Raw genomic sequence first — 24,600 nt, 5'->3', positions numbered from 1 at the left:
GGCCCATATTGATAGGATAGCATCTTGCAGTTGATGGAGATTTGAGGGATGCACATCAAGGGCACGAAGCTCCCGTTCCACCACATCCCAAAGATGCTCTATTGGGTTGAGATCTGGTGACTGTGGGGGCCATTTTAGTACAGTGAACTCATTGTCATGTTCAAGAAACCAATTTGAAATGATTCGAGCTTTGTGACATGGTGCATTATCCTGCTGGAAGTAGCCAACAGAGGATGGATACATGTTCTCATTCTGTTTACGCCAAATTCGGACTCTACCATTTGAATGTCTCAGCAGAAATCGAGACTCATCAGACCAGGCAACATTTTTCAAGTCTTTAACAGTCCAATTTTGATGAGCTCGTGCAAATTGTAGCCTCTTTTTCCTATTTGTAGTGGAGATGAGTGGTACCCGGTGGGATCTTCTGCTGTTGTAGCCCATCCGCGTCAAGGTTGTGCGTGTTGTGGCTTCACAAATGCTTTGCTGCATACCTCGGTTGTAACGAGTGGTTATTTCCGTCAACGTTGCTCTTCTATCAGCTTGAATCAGTCGGCCCATTCTCCTCTGACCTCTAGCATCCACAAGGCATTTTCACCCACAGGACTGCCGCATACTGGATGTTTTTCCCTTTTCACACTATTGTTTGTAAACCCTAGAAATGGTTGTGCGTGAAAATCCCAGTAACTGAGCAGATTGTGAAATACTCAGACCGGCCCGTCTGGCACCAACAACCATGCCACGCTCAAAATTTCTTAAATCACCTTTCTTTCCCATTCTGACATTCAGTTTGGAGTTCAGGAGATTGTCTTGACCAGGACCACCCCCCTAAATGCATTGAAGCAACTGCCATGTGATTGGTTGACTAGATAATTGCATTAATGAGAAATAGAACAGGTGTTCCTAATAATTCTTTAGGTGAGTGTATATATATATATATATATATATATATTACACATTAAGCCCGTTAGTATAACGGGCGCTAGAACAGTAGCGCATAAACATTAGTAGGAACAGTAGATCTTAAATGTCAAGGGAACTTGAACACATTGGCTTTTTGTGTCGAATAACTCGATTAAATTCATTAATCGTTTCAGCCCTAATATAGTGTAACCCTTAGTCCTCTGTGTGTTCTCTGGACATAGCCCTCCATACATAAACCATACTGGAAAATAGACCTCTCAGATACAAATTGGCACACAGTGCTCCACACGCTGCCCATCCAGTCTGCTCTCAGTTTCCATATCGGGCACATCGAGAAGAACACCGCGGTAACACAGCCTGCCGCGCCGTGTGCTGATTCCTCCAAGCCAGACTGGCAGGACTGGCGGGGTTTAGCAGTGTCTCTCTCATCCTCCTTTTGTCTATGAAGAGTCATGGTTACCGAAGCTCGCACGACCCATACATGATCAGCGCCATACGCCGTGCTCCAGCCATAGGCAGCACCCAGCCGTCCTCTGCCCGTCAGAGCACAGAAGCCAGTGAAGAACCAGCTTGCCTCGGCTCGGGTGTGGAAGTTTCCCCAACTCTGCCGCTGGGATCAGTTCCCCTCCCCTCGGTGATGACTCAGTCACAGTCCCCGGCTACTGGCAGGGTCCTCGGCGGCTGCCTCCAGTGCACAGCCCGGATCATCGATCGCAGGACATGCTGCAGAATAAGCCTTTAGCTGCGAAGATGGGCTACACACGGGGTGTAGTCTAAGGCAGCCCAAGGCAGACTTCACCAGGAAGGGACAAAGGAAAAGGAGCTCATGATACCAAAAAAGTACATTTTATTGAAACATGGTTAAAAAATGACATGAATAGAAGCAATAAATAAATATGATGCCATAAACATGATGAAATAGGTCCTCCGCTCCTATTTCATCATGTTTATGGCATCATATTCATTTATTGCTTCTATTCATGTCATTTTTTAACCATGTTTCAATAAAATGTACTTTTTTGGTATCATGAGCTCCTTTTCCTTTGTTTCTGCTGATTAACTCGGGAGCTTTTACCGAGTCCTACTTCCTGTGTGTCCCTCTCTTTGGGTTTACATTGGGTGGACACCGTCCTCCCCCCCTTCCCTAGGACACCCTGGGTCAATTTTTTGTTTTTGTTCACCAGGAAGGGGCTGACAGGCACAGGGGAGCACCTACACTGTCATCCAGCAGAGCGGAGTTTGTAGTCTGTTTTGAAGGCAACATGTGTTCTGGAGTTACATAGAACTGCCGGTAAATTTACCCTACAAAACGAATGCAGCTTTGATTCATCTTTGCGGACTTGACATAGAAATTCATATTCCTTTAAGTTCATGAAAAACGTACAGTAATCCGGTCCTATACAATGCAGATGTCTTGAGGGGGAGAAGATTTCAGGGCTTCCAGGGAGAGATAGATTATGGCATGATGGACCACATGTATATATCTATCTACCCAATCTCTCCCTGGAAGCCCTGAAATCTTCTCCTCCGCAAGACATCTGCATTGCATAGGACTGGATTACTGTATGTTTTTCATGAACTTAAAGGAATATGAATTTCTATGTCAAGTCCACAAAGATGAATCAAAGCTGCATTCGTTTTGTGGGGTAAATTTACCGGCTGTTCTATGTAACTGGAGAACACATGGTGCCTTAAAAACAGACTCCAAACTCCGCTCTGCTGGATGTGTAGGCGCTCCCCTGTGCCTGTCAGCCCCTTCCTGGTGAAGTCTGCCCTGGGCTGTGCGACACTACCACCCCCCTTTGTGTAGCCAAGCCTCACAGTTAAAGTCTTATTCTGCAGCATGAGCTGCGGTCGATGATCCGGGCTGTGCACTGGAGGTCGCCGCAAAGGACCCCGCCAGCAGCCAGGGACCGTGACAGAGTCCTCAACAAGGGAAGGGGAACTGATCCTGGCGGCAGAGCTGGGGACACTTCTACACCCGGGCCGATGCAAGCTGGTTCCTCACTGGCTTCTGTGCTCTGATGGGCAGAGGACGGCTGGGTGCTGCTGATGGCTGGAGCACGGAGTGTTTGTGGCGCTGATCATGTATGGGTCGTGCGATCCACGGTAACCATGCCTCTTCACAGACAAAAGGAGGATGACAGGGCTGCTGCTCAACCACACCAGTCCTGCTTCCCTCTGGCTTGGAGGAATCAGCACACAGCGCGGCAGGCTGCGTTACCGCAGTGTTCTTCTCCAGACTCGATGTGCCAGATATGGAAACTGAGAGAAGACCGGTGCGGGCAGCGTGTGGAGCTTATGTTGTACTAATTTATTGTGGGCTGTAAAAAATTTAAATACAATTGATAAAACAATTTTGTCAAAGGAAAATATTCCTTTTGGTATGCATGGGAGCACATTCCTGCTCTAGATCATGAACCTGCTTCTGTAAGAGATGTCTAAGTTTATTTTTGGTGTTGCCCAGGTCTGGTGGGGGCACATTCCTGGGAACACATGCCTGCTGCAAACAAAGAACCTGCTGCTGTCTGTTCCTGCTGAGTTAGGTCATGCTATGTGTAGGCCTTAGACTCGACCATTAACATGTACCTGCTGCTGTCTGTCTTGATCATGTTAAGTTATGTGTAGGCCTTATACTCCACCGTTACCTTTATCTGCTGCTGCTCGCTGTCCTGATCTTGATGAGTTATGTGTCGGCCTTGTCCTACAGAGTTACCATTTCCCTGCTGCTGTCTGTTCTCTTCCTGCTGATTTACGGCCAAATATGTGTATGCCTGACAATACAGCGTTACCATTTTCCAGCTGCTGCTGTCTGTCCTGATATTGCTGAGTTAGGCACAGCTATGTGTATGCCCTATACTACAGCGTTACTATTTCCCTGCTGCTGTCTGTTGTGGCTGAGTTAGGCCCAGCTATGTATATGCTTTACACTACAGCGTTACCATTTACCTGCTGCAGTCTGTCCTGCTCCTGCTGAGTTTGGTTTAGCTAGGTGTAGGCCTTATAATATACCCTTAACAATTACCTGCCACTGCTGTCTGTCCTGATCCTGCTGAGGACTACCATCATGGACCACTTATTCACACTTTGACTTTATCAACTATCGAGTATTAGAATTCTCTTAAACTGGTGTGCATGCTTCATTTTATGCGCATATGTTTGTGCTCTGTTCATCATATATTGTCAATATTTGCATATATATATATATATATATATATATATATATATAAGAAAAATGGCGGCACTGACTGCAATCAAAAAAGGGTGGGTGCACGTTCCAGGGGAATCGACCTCTTACCCCAATCAATGAATCCAGAAAATGGACGGCACTCCAGCAGGATTAGGGTATGGGCAAGGGTGAAAATAGGGTATGGCCATCTCTCCAGTTTCCAAGATGGCGCCTTGAGACCGGATGAACACTGGGCATGCGCCGCAACACACCTAGGCTGTATTGAGTGGCGCTGTGATGATGCAAGAGCAGAGGCTGGTTCTGATGACGCTCGGCGTCCTCCACCTGCCATCAGTCCCGGATAGATGTTACGCCGCGCCTGAGTAGTGGTATGTTCACCACTCTAAATGAACGCATGGAATGGGCCCCTCTCTGCTTACATGTGTCCCTCTGATCGTCCCTCAGCTCCTCCCTCGGTATGTTTTACACTCACTGGACGCATCCATCGATTGTTTACCTTTATTGTGTACCTGATCGATGGGTCTGTCCCTTTATTCACTTATGTATGCAAATGTCAGATATATATATAATTATTTCATTTGCCTTATTACGCACTTATTTTATTGTATTTTATCATGATTCTGATGTTGTCATTTTTTGTAACACGCCCACTGGGTGTGGCATGGTCACATGATTTGTGTACTTATTAAGTCACCTATATATTTGTCTTCACTTGGTTTGTATCTCTGCTTGAGAAACGTTGCACCGTATGGTTGAATAAAGAAAACTTCACTTTTATCCTGCTGGAGTGCCGTCCATTTTCTGGATTCATTTATATATATATATATATATATATATATATATATACACACTGTCTGTCCATAAATAAGTCGCCACCTGGATTGAACTAAGCAAACAGGTATGAGCCTCCTATTGGATAATTACTGCATGGGCGATTATCTTAGAGCTGGCAACAAGTTAATTAACCCCAACTGGTGCAATGAGTTGCTTCTCATTTCTTAAACAACCATGTCGAAAGACACATCTCGTGGTCATGGAAAAGATGTTAGTCTGTTTGAGAAGGGTCAAATCATTGGCATGCATCAAGCAGAGAAAACATCTAAAGAGATTGGAGAAACTACTAAAATTGGGTTAAGAACTGTCCAACGCATTATTAAAAACTGGAAGGATAGTGGGGACCCATCGTATTCGAGGATGTGGCAGGAAAAAAATCCTGAATGATCGTGATCTCTTAAAAGTTTGGTGAAATCAAATCGAAGTAAAACAACAGTAGTACTCAGGGCTATGTTTAATAGTGGAAGTAAGAGCATTTCCACACGCACAATGCGAAGGGAACGCAAAGGATTGGGACTGAACAGCTGTGTAGCCGTAAGAAAACCACTAATCAGTGAGGTAAACCAGAAATAAAAGCTTCAATTTGCTAGGGAGCATAAAGATTAAATTCTGGAGCAATGGAAGAAGGTCATGTGGTCTGATGAGTCAAGATTTACCCTGTTCCAGAGTGATGGGCGCATCAAGGTAAGAAGAGAGGCAGATGAAGTGATGCACCCATCATGCCTAATGCCTACTGTACAAGCCTCTGGGGACAGTGCTATGATCTGGGGTTGCTACAGTTGGTCAGGTCTAGGTTCAGCAACAGTATGTGCTCCAAGAATGAGGTCAGCTGACTACCTGAACATACTGAATGACCAGGTTATTCCATCAATGGATTCTTTCTTCCCTGATGGCCTTTTTTTTTGGGTGGTGACATTTATTTTTGACAGGCAGTGGGTGTATATATATATATATATATATATATATATATACACTGCTCAAAAAAATAAAGGGAACACAAAAATAACACATCCTAGATCTGAATTAATTAAATATTCTTCTGAAATACTTTGTTCTTTACATAGTTGAATGTGCTGACAACAAAATCACACAAAAATAAAAAAATGGAAATCAAATTTTTCAACCCGTGGAGGTCTGGATTTGGAGTCACACTCAAAATTAAAGTGGAAAAACACACTACAGGCTGATCCAACTTTGATGTAATGTCCTTAAAACAAGTCAAAATGAGGCTCAGTAGTGTGTGTGGCCTCCACGTGCCTGTATAACCTCCCTACAACGCCTGTGCATGCTCCTGATGAGGTGGCGGACGGTCTCCTGAGGGATCTCCTCCCAGACCTGGACTAAAGCATCTGCCAAATCCTGGACATTCTGTGGTGCAACGTGACGTTGGTGGATAGAGCGAGACATGATGTCCCAGATGTGCTCAATTGGATTCAGGTCTGGGGAACGGGCGGGCCAGTCCATAGCATCAATGCCTTCGTCTTGCAGGAACTGCTGACACACTCCAGCCACATGAGGTCTAGCATTGTCTTGCATTAGGAGGAACCCAGGGCCAACCGCACCAGCATATGCTCTCACAAGGGGTCTGAGGATCTCATCTCGGTACCTAATGGCAGTCAGGCTACCTCTGGCGAGCACATGGAGGGCTGTGCGGCCCTCCAAAGAAATGCCACCCCACACCATTACTGACCCAATGCCAAACCGGTCATGCTGGAGGATGTTGCAGGCAGCAGAAAGTTCTCCACGGCGTCTCAAGACTCTGTCACGTCTGTCACATGTGCTCAGTGTGAACCTGCTTTCATCTGTGAAGAGCACAGGGCGCCAGTGGCGAATTTGCCAATCTTGGTGTTCTCTGGCAAATGCCAAACGTCCTGAACGGTGTTGGGCTGTAAGCACAACCCCCACCTGTGGACGTCGGGCCCTCATATCACCCTCATGGAGTCTGTTTCTGACCGTTTGAGCAGACACATGCACATTTGTGGCCTGCTGGAGGTCATTTTGCAGGGCTCTGGCAGTGCTCCTCCTGTTCATCCTTGCACAAAGGCGGAGGTAGCGGTCCTGCTGCTGGGTTGTTGCCCTCCTACGGCCTCCTCCACGTCTCCTGATGTACTGGCCTGTCTCCTGGTAGCGCCTCCATGCTCTGGACACTATGCTGACAGACACAGCAAACCTTCTTACCACAGCTCGCATTGATGTGCCATCCTGGATAAGCTGCACTACCTGAGCCACTTGTGTGGGTTGTAGACTCCGTCTCATGCTACCACTAGAGTGAAAGCACCGCAAGCATTCAAAAGTGACCAAAACATCAGCCAGGAAGCATAGGAACTGAGATGTCTGTGGTCACCACCTGCAGAACCACTCCTTTATTGGGGGTGTCTTGCTAATTGCCTATAATTTCCACCTGTTGTCTATCCCATTTGCACAACAGCATGTGAAATTGATTGTCACTCAGTGTTGCTTCCTAAGTGGACAGTTTGATTTCACAGAAGTGTGATTGACTTGGAGTTACATTGTGTTGTTTAAGTGTTCCCTTTATTTTTTTGAGCAGTGTATATATATAATCTTTTGAATAAAATACAATCATGTGTTGTTACGCTTTATTCACCAAAAAACGTTTTTTTAATTTATCTTATCTGTTATAATTTAGATTTACTTGGCTTTTGGACGGCCCGGGTGTGGTTTTTACTAAAACTAGGTGGGGACCGCATGTGGGCTTCTCTTGTTAAAAAGTCTTGTGCAGTTAACATTGTACAGGACGCAATTTAATGTGTGTTAAATTGTATTATTTTATCCTTTTTTTTATTCAGGATTTAGGTTCGAACATAGTGTTGTCTGTCGTCCTGAACAGGATGCCTGACTTCCATCTTGACCTCTCCACATGGTTGAGTATGACTGGCGTTACCACACGGGTAATCCTGTTTTGGGAATGGAGCATTATTGCCTCATGTATAAATCTATATATAGATAGTGTGTGGACTCTCATTGCAGTCCTTGGTGACCATGTGGTGCCAGGGGTGGTGTGGAGTGGGCCCGGCGTGCATGCTGGTAACTGCTTTCCCTGGATATAATGGAGGCCATTTTGGCACCGAAAATGACAGAAATTCAGGCGGATCCAGTATGTAAGTGGAACCTGCACTTTCTGAATTATATGATAGCCGCTATGGCACATAACAGGTTTATTTAGTGTTAGGAACCCGTCTAACTAGAGATTGCCTTGACGTTCGGCAGACGGGCTCAAATAATTTTGTACAAAACGATTTGCCAAGTATCTCTAACTTATTAGTTCAGCATTTGCAATTATGATGCAATTTTGTACTTTATTTGGTTTGCAGTGAGCTGTTGCATTGCTTGTTTTGTTTATAAATCTATATATACATTTTTATTTGATGTTACTACTTGACAACTATGAAATGATACTGTGCACATGAGATTTTTATAGAATGAAAGCTTTTCATTTTTCAATATAAACTGTGGTATATATAATATTCTTGAAGCCATGTCACCATTTTGGGAGTTATTCTTATCATTTTCAAGGTTTGCTATCATGTGACCGCATAGACAGGATGCATTTGTGGCTCAGCTTGCGTTCAATTTCTGGTGCGAACACGTGATCTGTTTTCATGTGAACGCCTTGTCTATGGACACTAGCGGCCTGTGTGTGTTCCTCCTTCGATGCGATCACATTATTGCATCACATTTTTATTTATGTATTGCGGAAGCAATGCGCCAACATGAGCTGTTAACCAAACGGGACGCTATATTGGATCCATGCTGGTTAGTTCTTGGCCCACTCCATTATGTTTTTAATCGGTACACTGGATATTTTAATGACAAAATAGCTTTTTGACATTATTTTAATCTGGAATTGTGATGAATTAAGGAGATAATATGAATTCACATACTTTAATGGAAGTTAATAATCTCTTAACAGTATGGATACTTGTATATTATTTTTTTATTTTTTTTACATTATTTTATATATTTAGAAACAATACGAATCAAAAACATTAAATCTAATTCAATTATTAATAGTTTTCATTAAATGATCACCTGAGTTTGTATTTGTAATTGGCACCATTCACTTTTGTTGCTGCTTGAGAAAGGTCCCATTGTGTGGACTGAAACGTCACTTTTGGTTGAATAAACGCACATTTTCTTGAGGCAATGCCGTGTCATGAGTTTATATATATATATATATATATATATATAGTTGCAAGAAAAAGTATGTGAACCCTTTGGAATTATATGGGTTTCTGCACAAATTGTTCATAAAATGTGATCCGATCTTCATCTAAGTCACAACAACAGACAATGACAGTCTGCTTAAACTAATAACACACAAAGACTTAAATGTTATCATGTTTTTATTGACCACACCATGTAAACATTCACAGTGAAGGTGGAAAAAGTATGTGAACCCTTGGATTTAATAACTGGTTGAACCTTCTTTTGGCAGCAATAACTTCAACCAAACGTTTCCTGTAGTTGCAGATCAGACGTGCACAACGGTCAGGAGTAATTCTTGACCATTCCTCTTTACAGAACTGTTTCAGTTCAGGAATATTCTTGGGATGTCTGGTGTCAATCGCTTTCTTGAGGTCATGCCACAGCATCTCAATCGGGTTGAGGTCAGGACTCTGACTGGGCCACTCCAGAAGGCGTATTTTCTTCTGTTTAAGCCATTCTGTTGTTGATTTACTTCTATGCTTTGGGTCATTGTCCTGTTGCAACACCCATCTTCTGTTGAGCTTCAGCTGGTGGACAGATGGCCTTAAGTTCTCATGAAAATGTCTTGATAAACTTGGGAATTCATTTTTCCTTCGATGATAGCAATCCGTCCAGGCCCTGACACAGCAAAGCAGCCCCAAACCATGATGCCCCCACCACCATACTTCACAGTTGGGATAAGGTTTTGATGTTGGTGTGCTGTGCCACTTTTTCTCCACACATAGTGTTGTGTGTTTCTTCCAAACAACTCAACTTTGGTTTCATCTGTCCACAGAATATTTTGCCAGTACTACTGTGGAACATCCAGGTGCTCTTGTGCAAACTGTAAACGTGCAGTGGCTTCCTCTGTGGTATCCTCCCATGAAATCCATACTTGTTTAGTGTTTTACGTATCGTAGATTCGCTAACAGAGATGTTAGAATATGCCAGAGACTTTTGTAAGTCTTTAGCTGATACTCTAGGATTCGTCTTCACCTCATTGAGCAGTCTGCGCTGTGCTCTTGCAGTCATCTTTACAGGACGGCCACTCCTAGGGAGAGTAGCAGCAGTGCTGAACTTTCTCCATTTATTGACAATTTGTCTTACCGTGGACTGATAAACAGCAAGGCTTTTGGAGATACTTTTTTAACCCTTTTCAGCTTTATGCAAGTCAACAATTCTTAATTGTAGGTCTTCTAAGAGCTCTTTTGTGCGAGACATCATTGACATCAGGCAATGCTTCTTGTGAAAAGCAAACCCAGAACTGGTGTGTGTTTTTTATAGGGCAGGGCAGCTGTAACCAAAACCTCCAATCTCATCTCATTGATTGAACTCCAATTGGTTGACACCTCACTCCAATTAGCTCTTGGAGATGTCATTAGTCTAGGGGTTCACATACTTTTTCCACCTGCACTGTGAATGTTTACATGGTGTGTTCAATAAAAACATGGTAACATTTAAGTCTTTGTGTGTTATTAGTTTAAGCAGACTGTGATTGTCTATTGTTGTGACTTAGATGAAGATCAGATCACATTTTATGACCAATTTGTGCAGAAATCCATATCATTCCAAAGGGTTGACATACTTTTTCTTGCAACTGTGTGTATATATATATATATATATATATATGTTTTTTTTTTTTATAATGTTTTCTTGTGGGCTTTACAATCTTAAAGATCCTTTGAAATAAAAATTGTCAAAGAAATATATTGCAATTTGTATGCATTGGAATACATTCCTGCTGCCAAAAAAGAACATGCTGCTATCAGAGATGTATACGTTTTCTTTGGGGGGTTGCCCCAGTCTGGCGGGAGCCCATTCCTGGGAACATATTCCCGCTTCAAACAAAGAACCGGCTCCAGTCTGTTTTGACTGAGTTTGGACCAGCTATGTGTAGGCCTTATACTACACCATTACCATTTACCTGCTGCTGCTACTGTCTGTCCTGATCCTGCTGAGTTTTGTGTTGGCATTTTACTCCACCATTACCTTTACCTGCTGCTGCTGTCTGTCCTGATCCAGATGAGTTTGCCCCAGGACTATAGGGGGCTTCCTGCAACCTTATAGGTTAAAATAATCAAAAACATAACAATATCTAAAAACGAAAGCACATGTTAGAACGTAAAGAAATGTTTATTAACAATGTTGAGGAATGAATATGCCGTTAAGGCAACTTTTTTAGTTGATTATGAAGGTCCAGCAACTCCTAGATGCCCTTACAGTGCAGCTCCTTCAGCTGATGCACCTTCTTATCCAGATGTCGCTGCTGCTGATGTAACCTCCTTTGCTGCTCCCGTATTATCTTTTGCTGGGATATGATCTCCAGCATTGCCCTTTGGTCGTCCTGCTATAGCTGCATAATTTTAGTATTTTGTATTTACCGAGTACTGTTTGGATTTAAAAAAATATTAAAATTACTTTCAATTAAGATTAAGAGGCAATTAGTGCACTGACTATTTACATTGCAATTCGTTAGTTAACCCCTTCCCGACCTTTGACGTACTGTTACGTCATGGGAACCACTGAGTTCCCGCAATTTGACGTAATAGTACGTCATAGTGATAGCGCGGGCACCAGAACGGTGCGCGCGCGATCACTGCAGGGGCCCGGCAGTCTGTGGTAGCCAGGCCCCTGCTGTATCCGCCGGCATCGCTGTAAAAATGCCGGCGGATTAACCCCTTCTATGCCGCGGTCCGCGCTGACCACGACATAGAAGAGGTTTGTGTTGGCTGAGGGAGAGCATCAAGTCCCCGCGCAATTGCCAAAAAAATAAAAAAAAATATAGCTCTCAGAGCATGAAGACACTAAAACATCATTTTTTGTGTGTCAAAACTGCTATTATTGTGCTAAAAGGAAAAAATAAAAAAGTATACATATTAGGTATCGCCACGTCCATAACAAAAACAGTGTAAAAAATTAACATTTTTGTCACATTAAATCACAAAAATTGCAACAGCAAGTGATCAAAAAGACGTATGCCCCCCAAAATAGTACCAATCAGACCATCACCTCATCCCGCAAAAAATGAGACCCTAACTGAGAGAATCGGTCAAAAAACAAAAAAGCTATGGCTCTTAGACTGAGACAATAAAATATGATTATTTTTTGCTTCAAAACTGCTATTATTGTGCTAAAGTGAAAAAAAAAAAAAAAGTATACATATTAGGTATTGCCATGTGCGTAACGATCTGCTCTATAAAAAAGTCACATGACCTAATCCCTCGGTTAAACGCTGTAAAAATAAAAAATTTAAACTGTGCCAAAACATCCATTTTTTTGTTACCTTGCCTCGCAAAAAACATAATATAGAGCAATAAAAAATCATATGTACCCCAAAATAGTACCGATAAAACTGGCACCGTATCCTGTAGTCTCCAAAATGTGGTCACTTTTTTGAGTTTCTACTGTAGGGGTGCATCAGGGGGGCTTCAAATGGGACATGGCATCTAAAAACCAGTTCAGCTAAATTTGCCTTCCAAAAACCATTTTGCGTTCCTTTCCTTCTGCGCCCTGCCGTGTGCCCGTACAGCAGTTTACGATCACATGTGGGGTGTTTCTGTAAACCGCAGAATCAGAGTAATAAATATTGAGTTTTATTTGGCTGTTAACCTTTGCTTTGCTACTAGAAAAAAATGGATTAAAATGTAAAATCTGCCAAAAAAGTGAAATTCAGAAATTTCATCTCCATTTTCCATCAATTCTTGTGGAACACCTAAGAGGTTAAGAAAATTAGTAAAATCAGTTTTGTATACCTTGAGTGGTGTAGTTTTTAAAACGGGGTCATTTTTGGGTGGTTTCTATTATGTAAGCTCACAAAGTGACTTCAGACCTGAACTGGTCCTTAAAAAGTGGGTTTTGGAAATTTTTTGAAAAATTTCAAATTTGCTTCCATACTTCTAAGCCTTCTAACATCCCCAAAAAATAAAATGTAATTTTCAAAATGATCCAAACATGAAGTAGACGAATGGGGAATGTAAAGTAATTACTATTTTTGAAGGTATTACTATCTATTATAAAAGTAGATAAATTATAATTTGGAAATTTGCAAATTTTCAAAATTTATGGTAAATTTTGTATTTTTTATGAATAAAAATGTTTTTTTTTTTACTTATTTTTACCACTGTCATTAAGTAAAATATGTGACGAGAAAACAATCTCAGAATGGCCTGTATAAATAAAAGCATTTTAAAGTTATCACCACATAAAGTGACACATGTCAGATTTGCAAAAAATGGCCTGGGCAGGAAGGTGAAAACAGGCCCGGGGTAGAAGGGGTTAATGATATTTATAATTTTATAGTTGGTAAGTTAGTGATAGTTCAGTATAGTATAATTGTATTTAGTTGGTTAGTTTGTGATAGTTATGTAGAGTATAATGTTATTTAGTTGGTTAGTTAATGTTTTTTATGTAGATTACAGAGTTAGTGTCCAGTGTTGTTGTTTTCTATTACTGTAGTGTGTGTTGTCCTCTCATTTTTGGCCCTTTGTTTCTGTACATTTTATGGATACAGAATTATATTGCTGTGTGCACATATTTACCCTCCTGGCGGGGGCTGGTGACAAGATCAACCTCCTCCTCCTCCTCTTCTTCCTTATCAGGAGCTGGGGGATGGGGAATGCAGCTGCTGAGAGGAACCAGCCTTTTCGGCCTCCACCTCCACCATTTCGCCAACATCAGTATCCTCTGTAGAAGGCCTGCACCGTACAGAGGGAACTGGAACCCCTTTAGTGACACAAGGTTCAGAATTTAAACAAACAACTCAGAACTTATAGAAAATGCTAATTCACCCCTTAATGACCGGGCCATTTTTCACCTTTCTGCCCAGGCCATTTTGAGCAAATCTGACATGTGTCACTTTATGTGGTAGTAACTTTAAAACACTTTTACTTATCCAGGCCATTATGAGATTGTTTTCTCGTCACATATTGTATTTAATTTCTATTAAAAAAATATATATATAAATTTACCCAAAATTTGATCATTTGGTATTATGCTTTTTGTGATGTAAGGTGTCCAAAAAATTGCTTTTTTGACACAGTTTTTATATATATATTTTTTTTACGGTGTTCGTCTGAGGGGTTAGGGCATGTGATATTTTTATACTGCTGGTTATTACGGACGTGGCGATACCTAATATGTATACTTTTTTTGTATTTTATTATTACACAATAATAGCATTTTTGAACCAAAATAAATCATGTTTTAATGTCTCCATATTCTGAGAGCCATATTTGGGGCTCATTTTTTGCGGGATGAGGTGACAGTTACATTGGTACTATATTGGGGGTCATATGCCGTTTTGATTGCTTCGTGTTTCACTTTTAGTGATGTAACATGTCAAAAAAATTGTTTATTTAGAACAGTTTTTATTTAATTTTTTTTAACGTTGTTCACCTGAGCGGTTAGGTCATGTGTTATTTTTATAGAGCCGGTCGATATGGACGCGGCGATACATAATATGTCTAATTTTCTTTTTTTCACAATTTTTTTCAATTTGTATTTAACTTTATTTAGGAAAAAGGACGCTTTGTTTTTTCCTGGATTTTTTTTTTTTAAACCTCTATTTTTTTTAAAACTTTTTTTCTGTTTATTTTTTGTTACCCTCTGGGACTTCAACTTTTGAGAGTCTGATCCCCCTTACAATGCATTACAATACTTCTATATTGTGATGCATTGGCTGTAAGTGTATTACCAGTGTAATACAGGGGGCTGGATATTGCAGGCCCTCCCGGAAGGCAGCCACGATGCCTAAGGAAGGCATTGGGCTACCTTCCCTGCCATCGCGTCCCTATAAGAGCAGCGCGGGGACCCGATGAACACCCTGCACATGTCTGAAGCTCGCAAGTGCCGTGGTCAGGGCTGACCGTTGCCATGCAGGGTTTAATGCGCCGACGCATACAGCAGTGGTCCGGCTATCAGTGACTGCCGGAACCCTGCCCCTGATCAGGCAGGTCCAGATCTGACGTACATGTACATTATCAGGCGTTAAGGAGTTAAGTGGATGATGTATCTAATGTAATGATGTACGGGGCCTTTTACTGGAATACAGAATGATGATTGCAGTTTATGTATACACACACACACATATACACTCACCTAAAGAATTATTAGGAACACCATACTAATACGGTGTTGGACCCCCTTTTGCCTTCAGAACTGCCTTAATTCTACATGGCATTGATTCAACAAGGTGCTGATGGCATTCTTTAGAAATGTTGGCCCATATTGATAGGATAGCATCTTGCAGTTGATGGAGATTTGAGGGATGCACATCCAAGGCACGAAGCTCCCGATCCACCACATCCCAAAGATGCTCTATTGGGTTGAGATCTGGTGACTGTGGGGGCCATTTTAGTACAGGGAACTCATTGTCATGTTCAAGAAACCAATTTGAAATGATTCGAGCTTTGTGACATGGTGCATTATCCTGCTGGAAGTAGCCATCAGAGGATGGATACATGTTCTCATTCTGTTTACGCCAAATTCAGACTCTACCATTTGAATGTCTGAACAGAAATCGAGACTCATCAGACCAGGCAACATTTTTCCAGTCTTCAACAGTCCAATTTTGGTGTGCTCGTGCAAATTGTAGCCTCTTTTTCCTATTTGTAGTGGAGATTAGTGGTACCCGGTGGGGTCTTCTGCTGTTGTAGCCCATCCGCCTCAAGGTTGTGCGTGTTGTGGCTTCATAAATGCTTTGCTGCATACCTCGGTTGTAACGAGTGGTTATTTCAGTCAACATTGCTCTTCTATCAGCTTGAATCAGTCTGCCCATTCTCCTCTGACCTCTAGAATCCACAAGGAATTTTTGCCCACAGGACTGCCGCATACTGGATGTTTTTCCCTTTTCACACCATTCTTTGTAAACCCTAGAAATGGTTGTGCGTGAAAATCCCAGTAACTGAGCAGATTGTGAAATACTCAGACCGGCCCGTCTGGCACCAACAACCATGCCACGCTCAAAATTTCTTAAATCACCTTTCTTTCCCATTCTGACATTCAGTTTGGAGTTCAGGAGATTGTCTTGACCAGGACCACCCCCCTAAATGCATTGAAGCAACTGCCATGTGATTGGTTGACTAGATAATTGCATTAATGAGAAATAGAACAGGTGTTCCTAATAATTCTTTAGGTGAGTGTATATATATATATATTTCTGTGTGTGTAAAACGCACAAAATCAGCTGATTACATCATATATCTGTACCTCGCTGTGTGAATATATATATATATATATATATACAGTACAGACCAAAAGTTTGGACACACCTTCTCATTCAAAGAGTTTTCTTTATTTTCATGACTATGAAGGCATCAAAACTATGAATTAACACATGTGGAATTATATACATAACAAACAAGTGTGAAACAATTGAAAATATGTCATATTCTAGGTTCTTCAAAGTAGCCACCTTTTGCTTTGATTACTGCTTTGCACACTCTTGGCATTCTCTTGATGAGCTTCAAGAGGTAGTCCCCTGAAATGGTCTTCCAACAGTCTTGAAGGAGTTCCCAGAGATGCTTAGCACTTGTTGGCCCTTTTGACTTCACTCTGCGGTCCAGCTCACCCCAAACCATCTCGATTGGGTTCAGGTCCGGTGACTGTGGAGGCCAGGTCATCTGGCGCAGCACCCCATCACTCTCCTTCATGGTCAAATAGCCCTTACTTTCAAAGTTTTCCCAATTTTTCGGCTGACTGACTGACCTTCATTTCTTAAAGTAATGATGGCCACTCGTTTTTCTTTACTTAGCTGCTTTTTTCTTGCCATAATACAAATTCTAACAGTCTATTCAGTAGGACTATCAGCTGTGTATCCACTTGACTTCTCCTTAACGCAACTGATGGTCCCAACCCCATTTATAAGTCAAGAAATCCCACTTATTAAACCTGACAGGGCACACCTGTGAAATGAAAACCATTTCAGGGGACTACCTCTTGAAGCTCATCAAGAGAATGCCAAGAGTGTGCAAAGCAGTAATCAAACCAAAGGTGGCTACTTTGAAGAACCTAGAATATGACATATTTTCAGTTGTTTCACACTTGTTTGTTATGTATACAATTCCACATGTGTTAATTCATAGTTTTGATGCCGTCATTGTGAATCTACAATTTTCATAGTCATGAAAATAAAGAAAACTCTTTGAATGAGAAGGTGTGTCCAAACTTTTGGTCTGTACTGTATATATATTTATAGTATACAAAAAAGAGCAGCACTCCAACATAGCGTAAAAAAAAATCCAAAAAATGTATTCATATATATATACTCATGGTGAGGTAGAGATGTATGATGCATGCTACAGATATAGTGCTATGATGTTACAACAATACTTAGTGCACCAATCAGTAATATCTACTTAGACATGATAAAAAAAGTGAAGTTATATGTATCGCAAAAAAAACATTCGGATAAGTGGAGATTTTTTTTTACAATCATGAATATTTTAGAACACAATTATAAAGCAATTGGTCTGACATGCATGTGAAATGTAATCATATACACTAATATGAATAATCATATTACTTCCTCACTGTCTCGAAAATTGCTTCCGACCATCTTTTCCAATCGTCTCAGACTTCAGGTAGTTCGAAAACAGTTGCTAGGCCACGCCCCCTTTTTTGCATACTCATTAATCAAATTTTACATAGCGATTTTAGTAATGAAAAAAAAGTAAACAAAGATAGTGAATTTGCGAATTTACGAATATATGATGAATATTCGCCCATATATTCGCGAAATATCACAAAATCGAATATTGCCCCTGTCGCTCAACACTACTATTGACTTCCATTGTGCTCGGGTGCTCGGTAGAACACCCGACAATCGCGAAGTGTTCTACTCAAGCACCTGAGCACACGAGTACTTTTATATATTAAATATGAAGCGTGAAAAAATGTATCACTGCTAACCCGATTGGCCCACAAAAATTAAATATAATATATAAAACACCCTGAGGTCATTCACCATTGTACATGACACACAATTTAATTTTGGAATGTATCTTGTGAAAAATGTATGGGGCATAGATAAATTGCTGTACAATATCATGGAATTCAATATAGTGGCCCTGATATGCTTATGTACCTCAGTGGACCCTGCCCGAGAGAAATAATGTAATTTCCCAAAGCTATGCATGTTTATACACTGCGTGCAGAATTATTAGGCAAATGAGTATTTTGACCACATCATCCTCTTTATGCATGTTGTCTTACTCCAAGCTGTATAGGCTCGAAAGCCTACTACCAATTAAGCATATTAGGTGATGTGCATCTCTGTAATGAGAAGGGGTGTGGTCTAATGACATCAACACCCTATATTAGGTGTGCATAATTATTAGGCAACTTCCTTTCCTTTGGCAAAATGGGTCAAAAGAAGGACTTGACAGGCTCAGAAAAGTCAAAAATAGTGAGATATCTTGCAGAGGGATGCAGCACTCTTAAAATTGCAAAGCTTCTGAAGCATGATCATCGAACAATCAAGCGTTTCATTCAAAATAGTCAACAGGGTCGCAAGAAGCGTGTGGAAAAACCAAGGCGCAAAATAACTGCCCAAGAACTGAGAAAAGTCAAGCGTGCAGCTGCCAAGATGCCACTTGCCACCAGTTTGGCCATATTTCAGAGCTGCAACATCACTGGAGTGCCCAAAAGCACAAGGTGTGCAATACTCAGAGACATGGCCAAGGTAAGAAAGGCTGAAAGACGACCACCACTGAACAAGACACACAAGCTGAAACGTCAAGACTGGGCCAAGAAATATCTCAAGACTGATTTTTCTAAGGTTTTATGGACTGATGAAATGAGAGTGAGTCTTAAAGGGCTAGATGGATGGGCCCGTGGCTGGATTGGTAAAGGGCAGAGAGCTCCAGTCCGACTCAGACGCCAGCAAGGTGGAGGTGGAGTACTGGTTTGTGCTGGTATCATCAAAGATGAGCTTGTGGGGCCTTTTCGGGTTGAGGATGGAGTCAAGCTCAACTCCCAGTCCTACTGCCAGTTTCTGGAAGACACCTTCTTCAAGCAGTGGTACAGGAAGAAGTCTGCATCCTTCAAGAAAAACATGATTTTCATGCAGGACAATGCTCCATCACACGCGTCCAAGTACTCCACAGCGTGGCTGGCAAGAAAGGGTATAAAAGAAGAAAATCTAATGACATGGACTCCTTGTTCACCTGATCTGAACCCCATTGAGAACCTGTGGTCCATTATCAAATGTGAGATTTACAAGGAGGGAAAACAGTACACCTCTCTGAACAGTGTCTGGGAATCTGTGGTTGCTGCTGCACGCAATGTTGATGGTGAACAGATCAAAACACTGACAGAATCCATGGATGGCAGGCTTTTTAGTGTCCTTGCAAAGAAAGGTGGCTATATTGGTCACTGATTTGTTTTTGTTTTGTTTTTGAATGTCAGAAATGTATATTTGTGAATGTTGAGATGTTTTATTGGTTTCACTGGTAAAAATAAATAATTGAAATGGGTATATATTTGTTTTTTGTTAAGTTGCCTAATAATTATGCACAGTAATAGTCACCTGCACACACAGATATCCCCCTAAAATAGCTAAAACTAAAAACAAACTAAAAACTACTTCCAAAAATATTCAGCTTTGATATTAATGAGTTTTTTGGGTTCATTGAGAACATGGTTGTTGTTCAATAATAAAATTAATCCTCAAAAATACAACTTGCCTAATAATTCTGCACTCCCTGTATATGCTCATGTAATATCCCCGTTTATAAAGGGCAATTTCTCTTTTATACTGAGTTGTGGATGTTTGAATTTGTCTCCTCAAAGTTTAAAAACATTTCCAACTGGGTGTCAGATGTTCTCTTGCACATTTATTTTACTTTATATGACATTGTTTATATGTGTAATTGTGAACAGCAGGGGTTAAATGCAAGGAACCGCTGTCCATGTGAAGAACTGTATTCTTTTAACCCCTTAGGGACTGGGCTCATTTTCACCTTAAGGACCAGGCCATTTTTTGCAAATCTGACCAGTGTCACTTTATGTGGTGATAACTTTAAAACGCTTTGACGTATCCAGGCCATTCTGAGATTGTTTTTTCGTCACATATTGTACTTCATGACACTGGTAAAATGGAGTCCAAAAAATGCATTTTTATTTATAAAAAAATACTGAATTTGACAAAAAAATATAAAAATTTGCAAATTTCCAAGTTTCAATTTCTCTACTTCTATAATACATAGTAATACCTACAAAAATAGTTATTACTTTACATTCCCCATATGTCTACTTCATGTTAGGATTTTGGGAATTACATTTTATTTTTGGGGGACGTTACAAGGCTTAGAAGTTTAGAAGCAAATCTTGAAATTTCTCAGACATTTTCAAAAAACAACTTTTTAAGGACCAGTTCAGGTCTGAAGTCACTTTGTAAAACTTACATAATAGAAACCACCCAAAATGACCCCATTTTAGAGACATAACCCCTCAAGGCATTCAAAACTGATTTTACAAACTTTGCTAACCCTTTAGGTGTTCCACAAGAATTAATGGAAAATAGAGATCCAATTTCAAAATGTCACTTTTTTGGCAGATTTTCCATTTTAATAATTTTTTTCCAGTTACAAAGCAAGGGTTAACAGCCAAACAAAACTCAATATTTATGGCTCTGATTCTGTAGTTTACAGAAACACCCCATATGAGATCTAAGTTGACCTGCGGTTTGCAGCGATCGCCGATACGGGGGAAGTCACAGGACCCCCCCGCGCATTGTCCCCGGGTGCCTGCTCAATGATTTGAGCAGGCACCTTGTTCCGATCACTGCCCGCCGGGCGGCGGTGATCGGAACTACACATGAGGTACCGGTACGTCATGTGTCCTTAAGTACCGGGACATCATGCCGTACCGGTACATCATGTGTCCGGAACAGGTTAAATTTATGGAATAAAGATTGAAAACTTTTTATTCATCTCAGTGCTGGACATTTTTCGTTGTTTTCTTGGATTATACTATGGTCTGGACCAGGCCCTTGAACGAGAGGTAATATGGGGAGTGCTGGCTTACCTTTTTGACCTTCACAGCAGGAAGGGAGGTGCCTGAGCAGAACAAGCAGAACGCTATTCTGTGCTGGGCTTTGAATGAGGGTCTTACAGTGTCTGCCACTAAAACAATCTTAAGTAGCCAGGGACAGTCAGAAGTCAATCAAGCTTGTATTCTATTGCTAGTAAGCATGAAGGAAAGAGATCTGTCCCATAATCAGTCAGATCTGCCCCATAATCATCAGTTAAAGTTCATCTATTTCTACACACAGTTGAAATTTTTTTTTGGGGACTTGTTCAATTTAATTAAACCAGCATATAGGTGATCAACACCAATACACACTCCAGCACACAAAAGCATCAGTGAGGGATAATGAATTTAAGCCTATATCCATTTCCATTTATTTCTGCGTTCACGTAACAAATCAAATTTCTTGGTGAACTTCGGTGAAGCTGACGAATTTTTAAAAACTTCACTCATCTCTAATTCTAGTACTGCTTAGATGTTATATTGTCAAGGTTAGCAATGCTTCATCTAAGCTTAGTAAGGACAGCTAGATATTTCCAATATTAAAGGGGTTATGCCAAGATTGATATAAAAAAAATTAAATCAGACTTAGGCCTCATGCACACAGCCGTTGTTTTGATCCGCGTCTAAGCCGCTGTTTTGGCGGCTTGGATGCGGACCCAATCACTTCAATGGGGCCGCAAAAGATGCGGACAGCACTCCGTGTGCTGTCAGCATCCGTTGCTCCGTTCCGTGGCCCCGCAAAAAAAAATAACATGTCCTATTCTTGTCCGCGCTTTGTGGGCAAGAATAGGCAGTTATATGTAAAGGCTGTCCATGCTGTTCCGTAAATTGCGGAACACGCACGCACCTCATCCGTGTTTTGCAGATCCACGATTTGCGAACCGCAAAACACACCACGGTCGTGTGCATGCGGCCTTACCCCATTGGATACCAGCGCCATAACTGTAGGCATCGTAACTGTGGGAACTGTGTCTTAAGCTCTAGCGCCATACAGCTACGGTTCGTTGATCGGCAGGCGCAGGAGCTGTGCCCGCCTGATCAGTGGCAGGGGTCCAGCAGTCACTGATAGCTGGACCCCTGCTATATGCGACGGCATTGGTGAAAGTACTGATGCTGGCACATTAACCCTCGCAATGCCACGATCAGCGCTGACCGCGGCATGTGCGGTATCCCTACAAGGTTCCGGGCAAGCAGGCTGAAGTGTATTACACTGAGTAATACACTTACAGCCAATGCATTACAATACAGATTTATTGTAGTGCATTGGAGAGGGGATCAGACCCCCAAAAGTTGAAGTCCCAGAGTGGGACAAAAAAAAGTGCACAAAAGTTTTGCACAATAAAAAATTAAAATTGTCAAGTAAAAAAAATGTGTCCTTTTCTCAAAATTAAGTTAAAAACTTTTGGGAAAAAACAGGGAAACATAAAAAAAAATGACTCAGAAAATGGCAACACGAAAACAAGATTTTATTCTGTTCAAAAATGCTTTTACTGTACAAAGCTTAACAAAAATAAAAACAATAGACACATTGCGTATCGCCGCTTCTGTAATAACCTGCTATATAAAAATATCACATGATATGCCCCCTCAGATGAATGCTGCACAAAAAAATAAAAAATAAGCCAAAACAGCCATTTTTGTCACCTTGCCTCACAAAAAGGTGTAACGCCAAGCAATCAAAAAGTCGTATGTACCCCAAAATGGTACCAATCAAACCATCATCTCACTCCGCCAAAAAATTAGACCCTAACTAAGACAATCACCCAAAAAAATAAAAATAATATGGCTCTCATATTAAGTATCACCGCGTCTGTAACAACCAGCTCTATAAAAATATCACATGATATACTCTGTCAGGTAAATGCTGTAAAAATAACTAAATAAAAACTGCCAGAACAGTCTTTTTTGTCACCTCGCTTTACAAAATGCATAATATCGAGTTATTAAAAAGTCATATATACCTCAAAATGGTACCAATGAAAATGTCACCTCTTCTCGCAAAAAATGAACCCCCACATAAGACAATCACTAAAAATATAAAAACCAATGACACCCGTAAACCAATCCATCAAAATCTGCGCTGCAAAAGCTCCTTCCTTTTTGAGTCCTGCCATGTGCCCCCACAGCAGTTTAGCACTATAAATGGGGTGTTGTCGTATTCAGAAGAAAATGGGTAACAATTTATGGGGTGCTTTTTCTCCTGCTACCCCTTGAGAAAATGAAAAATTTGGGGCTTAAGCAACATTTTATTAGAAGAAATAAAACGTTTCATTTTCACAGCCAAGTGTTTCCAAATTCCATAAAATGCTTTAAGGGGTGTAGCTTTCAAAATTGGGTCGCTTTTTGAGGGTTTCCACTGTAGGGGTACGTCAGGATCTCTTTAAATACAAAATGGTGCCAAAAAACATTCTAGCAAAATCTGCCTCCAAAATCCATATGGCGCTCCTTTCCTTCTGACAACTGCCATGTGCCCATAGAGCAGTTTACCACCACATATGGGGTATTTCTGTAAACTGAAGAATCAGAGTAATGTATATTGAGTTTTATTTTGCAGTTAACCCCTTCTGTGTTGCAAAAAAAATATTGATTAACATAAAAAATCTACCAAAAAAAAATGAAATTTTTACATTTAATCTCCATTTTCCTTTAATTGTTGTGGAACACCTCAACGGTTAACAAAGTTTGTAACATCAGTTTTGAATAATTTTAGGGGAGTAGTTTCTAAAATGGGGTCATTTATGGGTGGTTTCCATTATGTAAGCCCCCTCAAAATCACTTTATAAATGAATTGGTGCTCAATAAAACAGTTTTGGAAATTTATTAAATTGCTTCTAAAATTCTAAGCCTTCTAACGTCCTAAAAAATAAAATGATATTTACAAAATTATGCCAACATAAGGCAGACATATGGGGAATGTTGATTGACAACTATTTTATGAGGTATATCTTTTATGAGGTATATATTTTATGAGGTATATTTTATGAGGTTTATCTGTCTTAGGCCTCTTTCATACGACAGTATGTCTTTTTCAGTGTTTTGCGGTCCGTTTTAAACGGATCCGTTGTTCCGTTTTTTGTTTCCGTTGTGTTTCCGTTTCCGTTCCGTTTTTCCGTTCCGTTTTTCCGTATGGCATATACAGTGTACAGTAATTTCATAGAAAAAATTGGGCTGGGCATAACATTTTCAATAGATGGTTCCGCAAAAAACGGAACGGATACGGAAGACATACGGATGCATTTCCGTATGCATTCCGTTTTTTTGCGGACCCATAGACTTTAATGGAGCAACGGAACGTGATTTGTGGCCAAATATAGGACATGTTCTATCTTTAAACGGAACGGAAAAACAGAAATACGGAAACAGAATGCATACGGAACACATTCCGTTTTTTTTGCGGAACCATTGAAATGAATGCAAAA

The 24,600-nt window shown here is 40.9% G+C and overlaps 1 protein-coding gene across 1 annotated transcript in view; it reads left to right on the top strand.

The window, feature by feature from the left end:
* The window catches only part of LOC121008786 (carboxypeptidase O-like), a 278,938-nt gene that overhangs the window by 128,739 nt on the left and 125,599 nt on the right, over positions 1 to 24,600 (top strand). The window lies entirely within an intron of this gene.

Source organism: Bufo bufo, chromosome 7, assembly GCF_905171765.1.
Source record: "Bufo bufo chromosome 7, aBufBuf1.1, whole genome shotgun sequence".
In the NCBI taxonomy this organism is placed as follows: Eukaryota; Metazoa; Chordata; class Amphibia; order Anura; family Bufonidae; genus Bufo; species Bufo bufo.
The sequence above is the reverse complement of the archived record's forward strand: the minus strand, read 5'-3'. Positions and strand labels throughout refer to the sequence as shown.